The sequence below is a fragment of the Mustela nigripes genome, chromosome 7, assembly GCF_022355385.1.
Source record: "Mustela nigripes isolate SB6536 chromosome 7, MUSNIG.SB6536, whole genome shotgun sequence".
NCBI classification, from domain to species: domain Eukaryota; kingdom Metazoa; phylum Chordata; class Mammalia; order Carnivora; family Mustelidae; genus Mustela; species Mustela nigripes.
The window spans coordinates 53,165,240-53,181,322 of record NC_081563.1 but is presented as its reverse complement, the minus strand read 5'-3'; positions in this window follow the sequence as shown (position 1 = coordinate 53,181,322).

The following is a 16,083-nucleotide window of genomic DNA, read 5'->3' as shown; positions in this document are numbered from 1 at the left end:
AGTATGAGGTTTCTTTTCAGGGGATGAAAGGCTACAAAACTCTGTAAATATATTAAAAAAAAAAAATCACTGGATTACAGCACTTTAAAGGAGTGAATTTTATGTTATCTGAATTACATATTTTTGTTATTGTTTTTTAAGTATTTTATTTATTTATTTGACAGAGAGAAACACAGTGAGAGAGGGAACATCGGGAGAGGGAGAAGCAGGCTTCCTGCTGAACAGAGAGCCTGATGAGGGGCTTGATCTATAGGACCCTGGGATCATGACCTGAGCTGAAGGCAGACGCTTAATGACCAAGCCACCCAGGCACCCCTGAACTATATTTAAATGAAGCTCTTTAAAAAAAGACAGATAGATAGATTGATTGATTTATGAGAGAGGGGAGGAGTGGGAGGAGTGGGAAGGGAAAAGCAGACTCCATGCTGAGTGTGGAGCCCAACACTGGGCTGCATCCTACAATTTGGAGATCATCACCTGAGCTGAAACCAGGAGTTAGAGACTTAACTGACTGAGCCACCCAGGCGCTCCTAAGAAAGCTGTCATTAAAAGAGGCTGGCTCAGTCAGTGGAGCTTGTGACTCTTCATCTTGGGATTGTGAGGTTGATCCCCACACTGGGTATACAGATTACTTAGAAAAATGAAATTAGGGGTGCCTGGGTGGCTTAGTTGGTTGGGTGTGTGCCTTTGGCTCGGGTCATAATCCAGGGTCATGTGATGGAGTTCTGTATCAGGCTCCCTGCTTGGTAGGAACCTGCTTTTCCCTCTCCCTCTGCCACTTCCTGCTTGTGTTCTCTCTTTCTCATAGAAATTAAAAAAAAATTTTTTTAAAGCTGAAAAATAAAGTAAAAAGGCAACATTAAAAATAGAGGGTAAATATTGGGGCACCTGGGTGGCTCAGTGGGTTAAGCCGCTGCCTTCGGCTTGGGTCATGATCTCAGGGTCCTGGGATCAAGTCCCGCATCGGGCTCCCTGCTCAGCGGGGAGCCTGCTTCCTCCTCTCTCTCTCTCTGCCTGCCTGTCTGCCTACATGTGATCTCTCTCTGTCAAATAAATGAATAAAATCTTTAAAAAAAAAAAAAAAAAGAGGGCAAATATTTGGAATGCAAATGCCAAAGAGCTAATTTTCTAAAATAAGAGTCTTTTACAAATCAATAAGAAAAAGAAACAAACCCACTAGAAAAATGAGCAAAGAGCATGAAAAGACAGCTTGTGAAAAATAAAAAACAAAAATGATTTTAAACATCCAAAATTCTATCTTAAAATAAGCAAGAGGCAAATTAAAACAAGACAATACTTTGGCAAAATGACAAAAGAGATGAATGTTATCACTGTGTTCATGAAGATGTGGAGAAACAGGCACTGCATATCTTTGGTGGGGACGTAAACTGCAACGGGATGTAAATAAAATAAATGTAAAACATATACTGTAACTTAGCAATTCCACTTCTAAGACTTCATGAGTTCTCCTCTCACATGTACACAAAGTATGTACAAGGACACCCCATACAAAGTTGTCCAGAACTGCACAAGAATGGAAAAAGTCTAAGCACTGACTAAAGAAATTATGGTACAGGCCTACAATATGCTACTGTAAAGCCATTAAGAAGAATAAGATAGATCTATAGGTACTGATAAGGAAGAAGTATCAAGATATCTCGTGGGATGAAAAAAGGCACTTCATACAGGACAGTCTTGATTTATAAAAGGAAAAACAAGGTTTACACACACATGTGTATGGTCTTAGAAAAAGTGACTTAGGACTTGGGAAACAGTACAGAGGAGACTTACATTTCAGTTTTATATTATTTGAATTTTAAGTTTTTTTTTTAAAGACTTTATTTATTTATTTGACAGAGATCACAAGTAGGCAGAGACGCAGGCAGAGAGAGAGGGGGAAGCAGGCTCCCCGCTGAGCAGAGAACCCAACGTGGGGCTCGATCCCAGGAACCCGAGATCATGACCTGAGCTGAAGGCAGAGGCTTAACCCACTGAGCCACCCAGGAGCCCCTACTATTTGAATTTTAAACATGGACTCCTGTCGCTTATCATAGATTCTATATTTCAAGCATATACAAACAAGTAACACAGCTTATAAAGAACCTGTATTGGGGCGCCTGGGTGGCTCAGTGGATTAAGCCGCTGCCTTCGGCTCAGGTCATGATCTCAGTGTCCTGGGATCGAGCCCCACATCGGGCTCTTTGCTCAACGGGAGCCTGCTTCCTCCAATTTCTCTGCCTGACTCTCCGCCTACTTGTGATCTTTCTCTCTGTCAAATAAATTAATAAAATCTTTAAAAAAAAAAAGAACCTGTATTTGCCAAAGAAAACGAAAACGCTAATTTGAAAAGATATATGCACCCCTATGTTCACTGCAGTTTTACTTAAAATAGATAAGATATGGAAACAACCTAAGATGGATGAATGGATAAACATCTGGTGTGTATGTGTGCCTGTAAAATGGATTACTATACTGGAATACACCTGGGAATACTACTCAAGACATAAAAGAGAAGGAAATACTGCCATTTGCAACAATGTGGATGGACCTCAAAGGTATTATGCTAAGTGAAATAAGACAGAGAAAGATAAATACCGTATGACTTCACTTGTATGTATAATCTAAAAAACAAAAACAAAGCAAAACTCATACATACAGAAAATAGACAGGTGGGTGCCAGAGGGAAGAGGGGATGGGAGGGTAGGAGAAACGGGTGAAGGGGATCAAAAGGTACAAACTTCCAGATATAAAATAAGTCATGGGAATGTAAGGTACTGCAAAGTGACTGCAGTAGATAGTATTATATTGCATATTTGAAAGCTGCCAAGAGAATAAATCCTCAATATTCACATCACAAGAAAAAAACATTTTTTTTAACTTTCTTTGTATGATGACTAATAACTAGACTTATTGTGGCAATCACTTCACAGCATATACAAATACTGAATTACCTGGTACACCTGAAACTAGTATGTTACACATCATTTTTTTACCTCAACTTAAAAAAAGAAAGAAAGAAAGAAAGAAAAGAAACTGTATTTGAATCCTGCCTTTAAAAAGGTGTCTTATCGGGCGCCTGGGGGTCTCAGTCGTTAAGCGTGCGCCTTCAGCTCAGGTCATGATCCCAGCATTCTGGGATCCAGCACCACATCAGGCTCCGGGCTCCACAGAAGTCTGCTTTTGCCTCTCCCTCTCCCACTCCCGCTGCTTGTGTTCCCTCTGTGTGTGTGTGTGTGTGTGTCTCTCTCTCTGTCAAATAAATAAATAAAATCTTAAAAAAAAAAAAAAAAAAAAAAAAAGGTCTCTTCTAATCAAGTTTACAAAACTGCCTGCTCAGCAAGATGGTGTAAACGGACCGACGCTGGAAGAGCTAACCCAGGAATGCTTCCTGGAAGTGGTGCGTTTTAATCCAGGTACTGTTCAGCTGTAGTGCTGTACAGTTTGGAAGATACTGTTTAATGCTTGGGAAGCAACAGTAACGGAAGGGAACGAATCATTGTCATGAATAAAAAATAAAACTTGCTCACTTTTACCGAGTACCAGCCCTTCCCATGCATTTACTCAGGTATTGCTCACCAAAATCCAGTAAAGTGGGTACTAATACCATTTTAGAGTTGAAGAAATTAGCTCAAAGACAGTAGTGATTTGTTGAATGTCTTACAGCCAGCAACCAGATAATCTAACGTGAGTTTGTACTATACAGGATTCCTTGTCAAACCACAAGTAAAAGGAAGGGACAAGCCTAGAAGCCAGGCCTCCTGATCTAGGTTTCCATTAGCCCTGCGCTGCCTCGGAATAGCGGAGAAAGGCCGCCCCGGCCCCGCGGACGCGTGCCTGGGAACCGGGCCTGCAGGATGCGCACCTCCCGCATGGTTTCCGGGACCAGGCCCACCCCAAGAGGCACCACTCCGGGACCTGCTTCCCGGCATCCTCCCCGCGCGACGGCTCACTTCCGGTTCTAAGTAGGCCCAAGCAGAAGCATCACCTGGCCGGGACCCTGCTCCTTGGCCACGCTCTCCGCCAGGATTCCCAGCTCTACGCCTTCGTCGCACTGCTGCCCCCGCCTTCTGTCAACACGGCCCCCTTACCAGCCCCGCGCCCCCCACCCCCCACCCGCGGCTCCAGGGCCCCAAGCTGATGACCGCCCTCACCTCCTCTCTCTTCGCCTGCCGCGGCCTTTTACAAACGCGGCCAAACTGTTCGCTGTAACGACCGTCGTTATTGGTCAGGGCCGCCCACGCGCGGCGGATACCTGCCCACTCGGCATGCCTGGTCTGATGGGAGTTGTAGTTTCATCCTGTAGGCGGCCAAGAATTGCGGCGGAGTATCGCGGTGGAGTCTGTGCTAACGCGGCGGCTGTGATGCCTAGGTTCTTCGGAGGGGCCGAAGTACTTCTGGGCAACCGTGCTGGGACAGAAGGCACCGATAGGGTTCTCGGGCGGATCATGAATGTTTCAGCCCCGAGAAAGCACTATTTCTGCGAAGAATTCACTGGTTATCGGAGCAAAAATCGTCGTAAATTACCTGCATTATTAGCAGATGTTGGCTGTGATTTAGCGTTTTGTCAAGGGAAGTCTTGTCCTCTAGGGTATTCGTTGTTTGTAAAACTTGTGTGTTTGTATCAAGGGACTCACAGAACTCGTTTCTCAGCCTTCTTTTTCTACCTTAGCTACATTCTGACGTACTACTTGAACGTTTACATTTATAATGAATTGAAATCGGCTTCCTGGGTGTTTTAGTTCTGGTCCTTGGACTCACACAGAATAAATCTCCATACTCTGTTCATGGCTGAGGACAGCTTCGGAATGCACTGAGGCCAGTGTGTTTTGGAAAATTCTGAAATGAGATTTCCTGTGGCTTTGGCCTTGACTCTGTTACTGGGGGTGACACTGTGGGCAGGTTGACTAAAAACGTTAATCTTCTCGTCTATTAGTAAGAAAGAAATGGTCCTTTCCAGAACTCTGGTTTGCTACATTTCTCAAACTGGAGGAAAGGGGAGAAGGACACAATTTTCCGCGATATTTTTCCAATTTTATGTTTCCATTTTGATTACAAGTGGTTATGCTTTTGTTTTAAAGATTTTATTTATTTGACAGAGAGAGGAAAAAGCACAAGCCAGGGGAGCTGCAGAGGGAGAAGGAGCCCCATGCAGGGCTTGATCCCAGCATCCTGGGATCAAGACCTGAGTTGAAGGCAGGTGCTTAACGGACTCAGCCACCCAGGGGCCCCTCCACTCTTGAGTTTTTAAAATGATGATCAGTATATCCTGGGTCATCTGGATGATCACCTAGTCATACTGTAGGGCTTCAATGCCTGTTGTGTTTACGAGTGTATGGGTGTCAAGTGATTCTCTAAAGCACTTCACCAGGAATATGGCTACAGGCCTCTAGTGAATAGATACCATGGATGTTATTAAAGATCCCAAGGGGCACCTGGCTGACTCAGTCAGTAGAGCCTTGACTCTTGATCTCAGGAGTTGTGGGTTGGAGCACCAGACTGGGTGTAGAGATTACTTAAAATCTTGTGGGGGGGAGGAGGAAAATGCACAGGACAATACACAGGACAGTCCTCACAACAAAGAATTATCTGACACATAATATCAATAGTGCCAAAGTGGAGAGACCCTGTGTTAGAAAGTGGGGGGGAGGGACTCGGAAGTATCCTCCAAATGGAGAAGGCACTTTTGAAGCCAAAAAATGAAGTGGTCAGCTCCCTACAGTTTATAGAATTTTATTAATTGGGTAGTGATCCAGGCAGCTGTGCAGGTATTCTCTGCAAAATCCAGACCGCAGTGTATAGATTTTATAAAACGAAGGGATGTTCAGGAGGGCCCTGTAGTGAGGTCAAAGGGTCTGAATGCATTTAACTGATAGCTAACATTTAACAGACCTCATTACACCCCCTGTGCATCAGGGAATGGGTGGGGGGTACTTATCTCTACGAGTTATCTAAGCAAATTTAGAGAAGGCAAGAGCAAGCTTCTCCACATTCTGGTCATGGCATACATTAACTCTAGGGGACCTAGAACATGCAGCTCCAGGGGAGGTCATCACAGACACATGGATAAGTTTGTGAGGCCAAAGACGGAGTCAATACTATCCACACTCCTACACCCTATTTTAGAGAGCGTGTTTTAAATTGTTTTCACTTGATTTGCCTAAATGTGTCCTAAGAGATTTGTGGGTTTTCAGTTTAGACATGTTATACATTCCAGTCAGGAAAGAAGCTATCAAACAGCCCCATTCTAGAAGAGGGTTCTTCCTTCCAAGCCAAAAACACACAGGGTTCTTCTATTCCTCCTTCAAAGAGTGGCCTTTGAAGAAGTGTTAACCTCACAGAAGTCCTTTACCTCATAGAAGTCCTTTCTCAGCCTTCTCATAAATAAAATTCTCAGAATTGTTTAATACTCTCATTATGGTTTGACATAGTAGACCTTCTTTCCCTTTTCTCAAAACATCATTTTTTCAGCCTTTAGGCAGATTTTTGTTGTGATCCTTGAGTCAAGCTATTAATTCAGTGATCCTCCATGGCATGAACATATGCTGTAATAGTACAATTATTACACAAGAAAAGGAAAACGTTAGAGAAATGATATTGTAAAAGTTCCAACTGTATGGCAAACCAGGATATGAAAATAATAGTGACTTCTTCCCCACCTCTGCTGCTTTAAGATCTTCTGTCATTGATAATCTGCAGCTTGACTGTGTGTGTCAGTACGTATTTCATTTTATTTATCCCTCTTAGGAGTTATTGTGACTCTTGGATCTGAGAATTCCTAACTTTCTATAATTCTGGAAAATTCTGTCACTTATTTCTTCAAGTATTATCTATCCCAAATAGTTTTATTTTGTGAAACTCCAGTTTAAATATATTTTAGGGGCACCTAGCTGGCTCAGTTTAGAGCCTGGGACTCTTGATATTGGGGTTGTGGGTTCAAGCCCAATGTTGAGGGCAGAGATTACTTAAAATCTTTTTTTAAATGTATTTTAGATTTCTCATTTTACTTTCCATGCTCTTTTCCTATATTCTATCTCTGCCTCTGTACTGTTCCAATGTACAGATTTCTTCATCTCTAATTTGGGCTAGTCAGTCCACTGAATTTTTAAATTTTAGCTGTTTTATTTTTAACTTCTAAAGACTTTATCAATTCCTTTTAAAATTCTACTAATGATTTGATAGTTACTTCTTCCTTGCTCATACTTTTATTACAGCCTTTATTTCTAAAGACATATGAAAGGGGTGCCTGGGTGGCTTAGTGGATTAAGCCTCTGCCTTTGGTCATGATCTCAGGTCATGATCTCAGGGTCCTGGGATCCAGCCCAGGTCATCAGGTTCTCCACTCAGCAGGGAGCCTGCTTCTCCCCTATTCTCTGCCTGCCTCTCTGCCTACTTGTGATCTCTGTAAAATAATGAAATAAAATCTTTAAAAAGATATATGAAATATAGTTATTATGTATTTAATATTTGATTACTATAATGGCTGAAGTCCTTGGAGGTCAAATTCTGCTGCTCTTTGTTTCTGTTGAATCCCTCCTGGGTCTTGGTTCTTCATGTGTTTGGGAGTTTTTGTCTATGAGCTCCTAATTTTAAACTGAGTTAATATTGAGGGGCCTGGATATGGGATACACTCTTCCGGAAAGGATTTGTGAGTATCGAAGCTACATACAGGATTCCTACCTACTGATAAAACTAAAAATCTAATCAAGAAAGGGACAGAGAATATGAACAATTATGTCAGAAAAGAAATACAATAGCCAATTATCATGGAAAAACTGTTTTAACTTTACTTGGACTGATGTAATACAATTAAAGAGATTATTTTACATGCATCACCTTGTTACAAAAATAAAAACGCAACAATCAGCAGCTGGTAAAGGTGAGGGGAAATAAGTACTTTCTGACATCACTGGTTAGAGTGTAAAATGGTACCAGTCTTTAGGAAGGCAACTTAATATAATTTTTACAATTCATGTTTCTTTAACCTGTCCTTCAATTTTTTAAAAAAAGATTTTATTTATTTATTTGCCAGAGAAAGAGTGTGTGTGTGAGTACAAGCGGGGAAGCTGCAGGTGAGAAGCAGACTCCCCGCTGAGCAAGGAGCCCGATGTGGGATTCAATCCCAGGACCCTGGGATCCTGACCTGAGCTGAAGGCAGACTCTTAACCAACTGAGCCACCCAGGCATCCCCCAAACTTCAAATTCTATGTATCGTAGAGAAACACTATACACCTGTACAAAACACATTCTTTTTTTTTGTAATTTTTAATTTTCTTATTTTTTATAAAGATATACAAAAACACATTCTTTAATGGTAGTTCCAACTTTTTATATAAAAAGGTGGTGAATCTTTCTGTTTTATACTTCCAGATGGTTGAATGGCAGGGTTTTTTTTTCGGTGGTCATTTAATTTTGTTATTTATTCGTATTTATTATATTGAGACATGTTGCTTTCTTAAACCCATCTCCTCCTTTTCGCCTTCCTTCTCTCTATAGCCAAATGAACAGGAAGCCAATCTGCACTAACTAAACTGTTCTCATCTCCCACTCCTTAACCCACTGTAGTCCACAATCTGCACCCACTACCTCACTGAAAATGCTCATTTTGAAGGTAAACCCAGTGTTGTTTTTCTTCCCCACACTTACATTTTTCCTTCCTGCAGTATTTGACACACTTGGCTACTATTATTTCCTTGAAGTGTTTCCACCTCGATTTCTGCAATGTCAAGGACCCCCTGTATTTCTCCCACCGATCAGGCAGCTCTTTCTCATTCTCCTTTGCAAGCTTCTCTGCCTCTGCCCCCTTAAACACTGATGACCTAAGAGTTTTTCTCACTTTAGCATCTCTGGGTGATTAGCATTTCACGGATTTCAAGCTACCACCTAAATGCTGATGACTCTCATCTCTATATTCAGCCTGGATTTCTCCTCTAAATTCTGTATCATTACTCACATGTCACACATGTCCAGGCTGCATGTTGAAGGCTGGAACTCATTAGCTCTCCTCCCCTGCCCTCTAACTAGCTTCTAGCCTTACTTGCCCTCCCAAACTGCACCTCTGCCTTTTCCCACCACAGTAACTAGCCCCACCATCCACCTGCTCGCTCAAGACAAGAGCCTGGGAGACATATTGACTAAACACAAATTAGATCAATGGATCCCCTGGACCTTTAGGATAAAAAAAAAGTTCAAATTACTTGGCTTGTCATAAAGAATTGGCCTTGATTTGATCTTTTAGTTTAGCTTTTATCACCTCACACCTAGTATTCTAGTTGGTAGTACCATCAGCACATGGCAGAAAAGCCATTTAGTCAAAATCAGACTGTACAAGAAAAGTTTAATTGATTGATTAAACTTGACAAATATGTATGAGCAACTATTATTTTGCAGGTACCGGACATTCAGGGTATTAGAGAAAACAGCTGTCAGCTTTTGGTTTAGTGAAGAACACAAGTTTTAAAAAATAGGATCATACAAATAAATACACCAGTTGGCCCTTTTAAGCTGTGTGGAGCTACTTATATACAGATTTTTTTCATTACAGTATACTATTATGATTTTTTAAAAAGATTTTATTTATTTATTTGACAGATCACAAGTAGGCAGGGAGGCAGGCAGGCAGAAAGGAGGAAGCAGGCTCCCCGCTGAGCAGAGAGCCTGATGTGGGGCTCGATCCCAGAACCCTGAAATGATGATCTGAGCCGAAGGCAGTGACTTTAACCCACTGAGCCACCCAGGCACCCCGATACTTTTATATTTAAAAAAAAAAAAAATTCGAGCAAGAGCAAGCATGTGGGGGGGGGAGGGGCAGAGGGAGAGGGAGCAGCAGACTCTCTGCTAAGCAGGGAACCTGACGTGGGCCTTCATCCCAGGACTCCAGGATCATAAACTGAGCTGAAGGCAGATGCTACCATCTGAATTACCCACATCCTTCCAGTTAGGGTTTTCTAAATAGCTTTTTCTCTAGCTTTCTCTATTCTAAGGATAGAGTTTAGGGGTGCCTGGGTGGCTCAGTCTGTTAAGCATCTGACTCTTGATTTCAGCTCAGATATTGATCCTGAGATTCAGGGTAGGGAGTGTAAGCCCCATACTGGGATCTGCACTGGGTGTGCAGCCTACTTAAAAAAAAATACAGTATGTAGTATTTATGACATAGAAATTATGTGTTGATCAACTGTTTATATTACTGGTTAAATTTTCCAATCAATAGTAAGCTAGTAAAAGTTAAGTTTGGGGGAAGTCAAAGGTCATACATAGATTTTCAACTGTGCACGGGGTTGGTGCTCATCTGTATTGTTCAAGGGTCAACTGTATTAATTAAAAATTATGACAAATGCTATAAAAAACTTCATAAGATTTGAGAAGCTACTGATTTATGATTTAGATTGTTGGTAAAGAAATGCCTTTTAGAGGAGGAGACATTTAAGTAGAGACTTGAAGACAAACTGGGCAAAAGGCAGATAGGTGGCAAGGAGCCATGGGAATGATAGCAGTCTCAGTCCCCACCCCACCCTTCTTTTCCTGGTTTTGTCACACATCTTTTTTGCCAGTTGGCTCAATGTTAGGCTTTGTCAACAGAGGGCACTGGGGGAACAATGGAAGAGGATAATGATGGGAAAGCACTTCCTTTATGGTACTAATTCTCTTTTTATTCAGTGCCAGTGGATCAGTGTATGGGAGACCCACTGACACTCCCCTCAGGGGTCTCTGGGACCTGTCCCAGCCAGCTGCATCCTCAGACTACACACCCCCCCTACCCCCCCGCCCCCCTAGCACCCTCACAGCTACTTCCTTGGCAGCTCTGGCTACAGCAGCTTACAGATGTTTCTAGCAGTGATATACAGAATACCAAATTAAATAATGCTTAGTTTAAATATACTCCTTGCACTGTTTGGGATTATGTTTTAACTTGTTGAATCTGGAGACCCTGGGCTGTTTTTTCCACCCAATGGAGCATCGCTATAGACCAGCGTCAGCCTGTTCATGCTCTCTGGCAATAGTAGATGACTTCTATGGACCAGCTATGGCTCATGCCCTCTGGCATGTTTCTTTGCCAGGCTGCACAATCTGTGGTAACCAAGTTCCCTTGGAAGAAGTCAGAATCTCAGGGCTCTCCTAAACCCCTAGTTCCCTCCTTGTCCACTGTTTTTTAAGTAGTAGCTGCTTTCATTTTCACCTGCGACTTCTGGATCCCTTTAATGGTTGTTTTACCCCTTTTAGTAGTAAACCACCCCTTACTATTTAGCAATTATTTATATTAAGATATCCTTTTTGGGGTGCCTGGGTGACTCAGTTAAGTGTCTGTCTTCAGCTCAGGTCATGATTCTGGGGTCCTGGGATAGAGCCCCATATTAGGCTCCCTGATCAGCAGGGAGTCTGCTTCTCCCTCTCCCTCCTGCTCCCCCTGCTCCTGTTCTCTTTCAAACAAATAAATAAAATCTGGGGGAAAAAAAGTCACATCCCAAGACAGATAATTCATTGTTGCCGGAGGAGGAGGTGAGAAAACTGGACAGGGTTCCTCTCTACATTCTCCTAACAGTTTCAAATACAAATAAATGGAAAGGATAACACAGCACTTGTGCCATACTCTTAATTAAAAATATGAAATAGCAAAACTTACCTAGAGTTTCCCTCGAGAACACACAAGATAAATGTTCCCACAAAGTAGCTGCAAATAATACACCAACAATCCAATGTGAATTAAACATAACTAATGAAACAAATGCAACTAAGTAGTACAAGAATTCCTCACACCTGTCAGGATGGCAAAAATAAAAACAGAAGGAACAAGAGTTGGTGAGAAGGAGAGAAAAAGGAACCCTCGTGCGCTACTGGTGGGAATGCAAGCAGTGCAGCCACTGTGGAAAACAGTATGGAGGTTCCTCAAAAAATTAAAGAGGGGTGCCTGGGTGGCTCAGTGGGTTAAAGCCTCTGCCTTCAGCTCAGGTCATGATTCTGGGGTTCTGGGATCGAGCCCTGCATCGGGCTTTCTGCTCAGCAGGGACCCTGCTTTCCTCCTCTCTCTCTGCCTGCCTCTCTGCCTACTTGTGATCTCTGTCAAATAAATAAAATCTTTAAAAAAAAATTAAAAATAGAATTACCATATGATCCAGTAATCTCACTACTAAGTATTTCCCCAAAGGATATGTAAGCATTAATTCAAAAAATATATATGCCCTCTTCTAATCTGTGGCAGCAGTCCAAGTACCCACTGATAGATGAATGGATGAAGATGTGGGGTTTACACACACACACACACACACACACACACACACACACAAACACAATTACTTAGCCATGAAAAAGAATAAAATATTGCCACTTGCAACAACATGAATGGGTCTGGAATATAATCCTAAGTGAATTAAGTCAGAGACAAATGATTTGACTTGTATGTGATTTCAATTATATGTGGAATTTAAGAAAAAGAGACAAACCAAAAAACCAAACCCTTAACTACAGAGAACAAACAAATGGTTGCCAGAGGGGAGGTGGGTGGGCTGATGAGTGAAATAGGTAAAAAGGATTGAGAGTAATTTACCTTGATGAGCGCTAATACATAGAACTGTTGAATCACTATACCATACACCTAAACTAACTGTACTGGAACTAAAATTAAACAATAACAACAACAAAAACCCCCAAGAACTCAGGGATGATACGTCCCTGAAGCAAAACAGAAATTGGTATTAACTTAGGAAACAGAAAGTGACAAAACTATTTCAGAAATGAAGACTAGAGGTGCGTTGGTGGCTCAGTCAGTTTAGCAGCCGACTCTTAGTTTCTGGTTGGGTCATGATCTCTCAGGGTCTGAGATAGAGCTCCACATCAGGCTCCACGCTCAGTGGGGAGTCTGCTTGTGGATTCCCTCTCTCCCTCTGCCTCTCCCCTCATTCATTCTCTCTCAATCTCTAAAATAAATAAGTCTTTTATAAAAAATTACTAAATTAAAAGAGCACAATGAGTCTGGAAATTATAGGAAGCATGTTACCAAACAAGAGATTAGAAATGAGGGCGCCTGGGTGGCTCAGTGGGTTAAGCCGCTGCCTTCGGCTCAGGTCATGATCTCAGGGTCCTGGGATCGAGTCCCACATCGGGCTCTCTGCTCAGCAGGGAGCCTGCTTCCTCCTCTCTCTCTGTCTGCCTACTCGCGATCTCTCTCTGTCAAATAAATAAACAAAATCTTTAAAAAAAAAAAAAAAAAAAGAGATTAGAAATGAGAAAAGCAAACAAAAAGATAAAAAGAACCAAGAACAAATGTTAGAAACAGATGATAGGCAGGGGAAATCCAACAATATTCTAAGCAGTGGAATACTACAAATTATTTACCAGTGTAATTCAGGAAAGCTTAAATCTTTGCAGTGTGTATTTGTTTTTGTTTTTTTTTTTAAGATTTTATTTATTTATTTGTCATAGAGAGAGAAGCGAGAGCAAGCACAGGCAGATTGAGTGGCAGGCAGAGGCAGAGGGAGAAGCAGGCTCCCCACCAAGCAAGGAGCCCGATGCGGGACTCGATCCCAGGACGCTGGGATCATGACCTGAGAGGAAGGCAGCTGCCCAACCAACTGGGCCACCCAGGCGTCCGAGGAAAGCTTAAATCTTAGTACACGTACTCTGCCCAGGAAGGGAATATTTCTTTAACAGTAGGAAAATTTTCCCGACAATTGCCTCTTCTCACCTGCCCAATTTTCTTCCAACATCAAAGGCTTCTTAAACCCTCCACCCCACTGTAAAATGGCTCATTCTGTAATTATCTACATAGCCAAACTGTCAGATGATCAAGTTGAGCCCTCTGACCATCGATCTAGACTCACCGCCAAGTTGCTTCACAGCTGTTATCCATGGATCCATGTTGGATCCAATTCCTAGATACATTTTTTTATTTGCTCTCATTTTTATGGAGCTTATCTAGTAACTGAGAACCAATAAACTCAGGGAAGAGAATCTTTCAAGTTGCACATCCAAAAATTTTATTTTACGGTCACCCATGACAGTGCATGTGTGTGTATAAAAAATCATTGGATATATAATTCAAACTTTTGGAGGCACTACCCCATGGATCTCTAGTTTCTAGTATTGCTGTTGAGTATTATTCTCAATCCTTCTGCTCTCTGGTAAATTTTATTCTCTTTATGTCTGGTGTCCTAAAGTCTCATGGTGATGTGCCTTCCTAAGGGTCTTTAATATTTATTGTGCTAATTTAGTAAGAGCTTTTTTTCAATCTTTACACTCATAATTTTATCAAGAAATTTTATTTTCTAATAAATTTCAACCATTGCTTTATTTTCTCAGTTATCTTCCTGGAACTCCTGTTGGCTGTATTTAAACCCCCTGAATTGATTCCTATTTATTTTCTCCCTCTACTTTTACTGATTTCTGTTCTAGAATATTTCCTTTTAACATTCTCACTAAATGTATTCGTATTTTAATTTCTTCTGACATTTTATTAGTATCCTGTTCTAATTTTTTTAAAAAATTTTAAGGTTTTATTTATTTATTTGACAGAGAGAGCACGAGCAGGCAGAGCAGCAGGTAAAGAGAGAGGCTCCCCACTGAGCAGAGAGTTTGATGCTGGGCTCGATCCTTCCACCCTGGGATCATGACATGATCTGGACAGAGATGTTTACCAACTAGCTGAGCCCCTAGGCGCCCCTCCTGTTCTAATTTCTTAGAGTACCTTCTTTTATCTGAGAATACTACAGTTCTTAGAAGTTTTTTGGATTCCTGAGAATTGGCTTTTTGTTTACATCTTTCACAAACTTTTCCTCAATTTCTGGTGATATTTGTTGCAAGACTTTATTTATTTGAGAGAGACAGATTGAGAGTGAGCGCACAAACAGGGGGGAGTGGCAGGCAGAAGGAGAGGGAGAAGCAGGCTCCCTGACAAACAGAGAACCTGATGCAGGGCTCGCTCCCAGGACCCTCTGATCATGACCTGAGCCAAAGGCAGGCGCTTAACTGACTGAGCCACCCAGGTGCCCAATTTCTGGTGATCTTTAGCTGTCTTTATTTAAATGTGAAGCACTGAACACCTGTTTGGAAGACCTGTGTACATGGGCAGGGCTTACTTAAGATTGTCATTCTCAACTATAAGGGGATTGTTGCCCAGCTTGGGTTTTTGGTGGGGACCCTCAAATGTTAGCATCTGTCTTTTCTTTCAAAGGTGGTTTATTTTTTCCATATAAGGATCCTCCAAATCCTAGAGCTGAACAAGGATAAGCAGCTAGGAATCATTTACTTAGCATTAATAAAATTGGACTTAATCCCTATTCTGAGCCCAGTAATCCTGAGTCAGATGCCCACTTTTTCTTTTTTTAGCTCAATTACTATTAGAACTTCAGCCACTTCCAACTTCAGAGGCCGTAATACAAAATCCTATTCAACCAAGACACATTCATATATGTTTTATTAAGGCTCCTAAATAAAAATGTGTTATTTTGGGGGCGCCTGGGTGGCTCAGTGGGTTGGGCCGCTGCCTTCGGCTCAGGTCATGATCTCAGGGTCCTGGGATCCAGTCCCGCATCGGGCTCTCTGCTCAGCAGGGAGCCTGCTTCCCTTTCTCTCTCTCTCTGCCTGCCTCTCCATCTGCTTGTGATTTCTCTCTGTCAAATAAATGAATAAAATCTTTAAAAAAAAATGTGTTATTTTGAAATACGTTCTTTCAGTTCTAAACACAACAGTCAAAAAGCAGTCATAGGAAAAAATGGAAAAACCTCCTACAAAAAAATGATTTTGTTTTTAGAAATCATCTGTCATTGAAAGAGGTTTGTTGGGGCACCTGGGTGGCTCAGTGGGTTAAGCCGCTGCCTTCGGCTCAGGTCATGATCTCAGGGTCCTGGGATCCAGTCCCGCATCGGGCTCTCTGCTCAGCGGGGAGCCTGCTTCCCTCTCTCTCTCTCTCTGCCTGCCTCTCTGACTACTTGTGATTTCTCTCTGTCAAAAATAAAATAAATAAAATCTTAAAAAAAAAAAAAAAGTAAGAGGTTTGTTAGCGGGGCACCTGGGTGGCTCAGAAGGTTAGGCCTCTGCCTTCGCCTCAGGTCTCAGGCAGAACTTCAGCCACTTAGGTGCCTCTAAAGGGTTTGC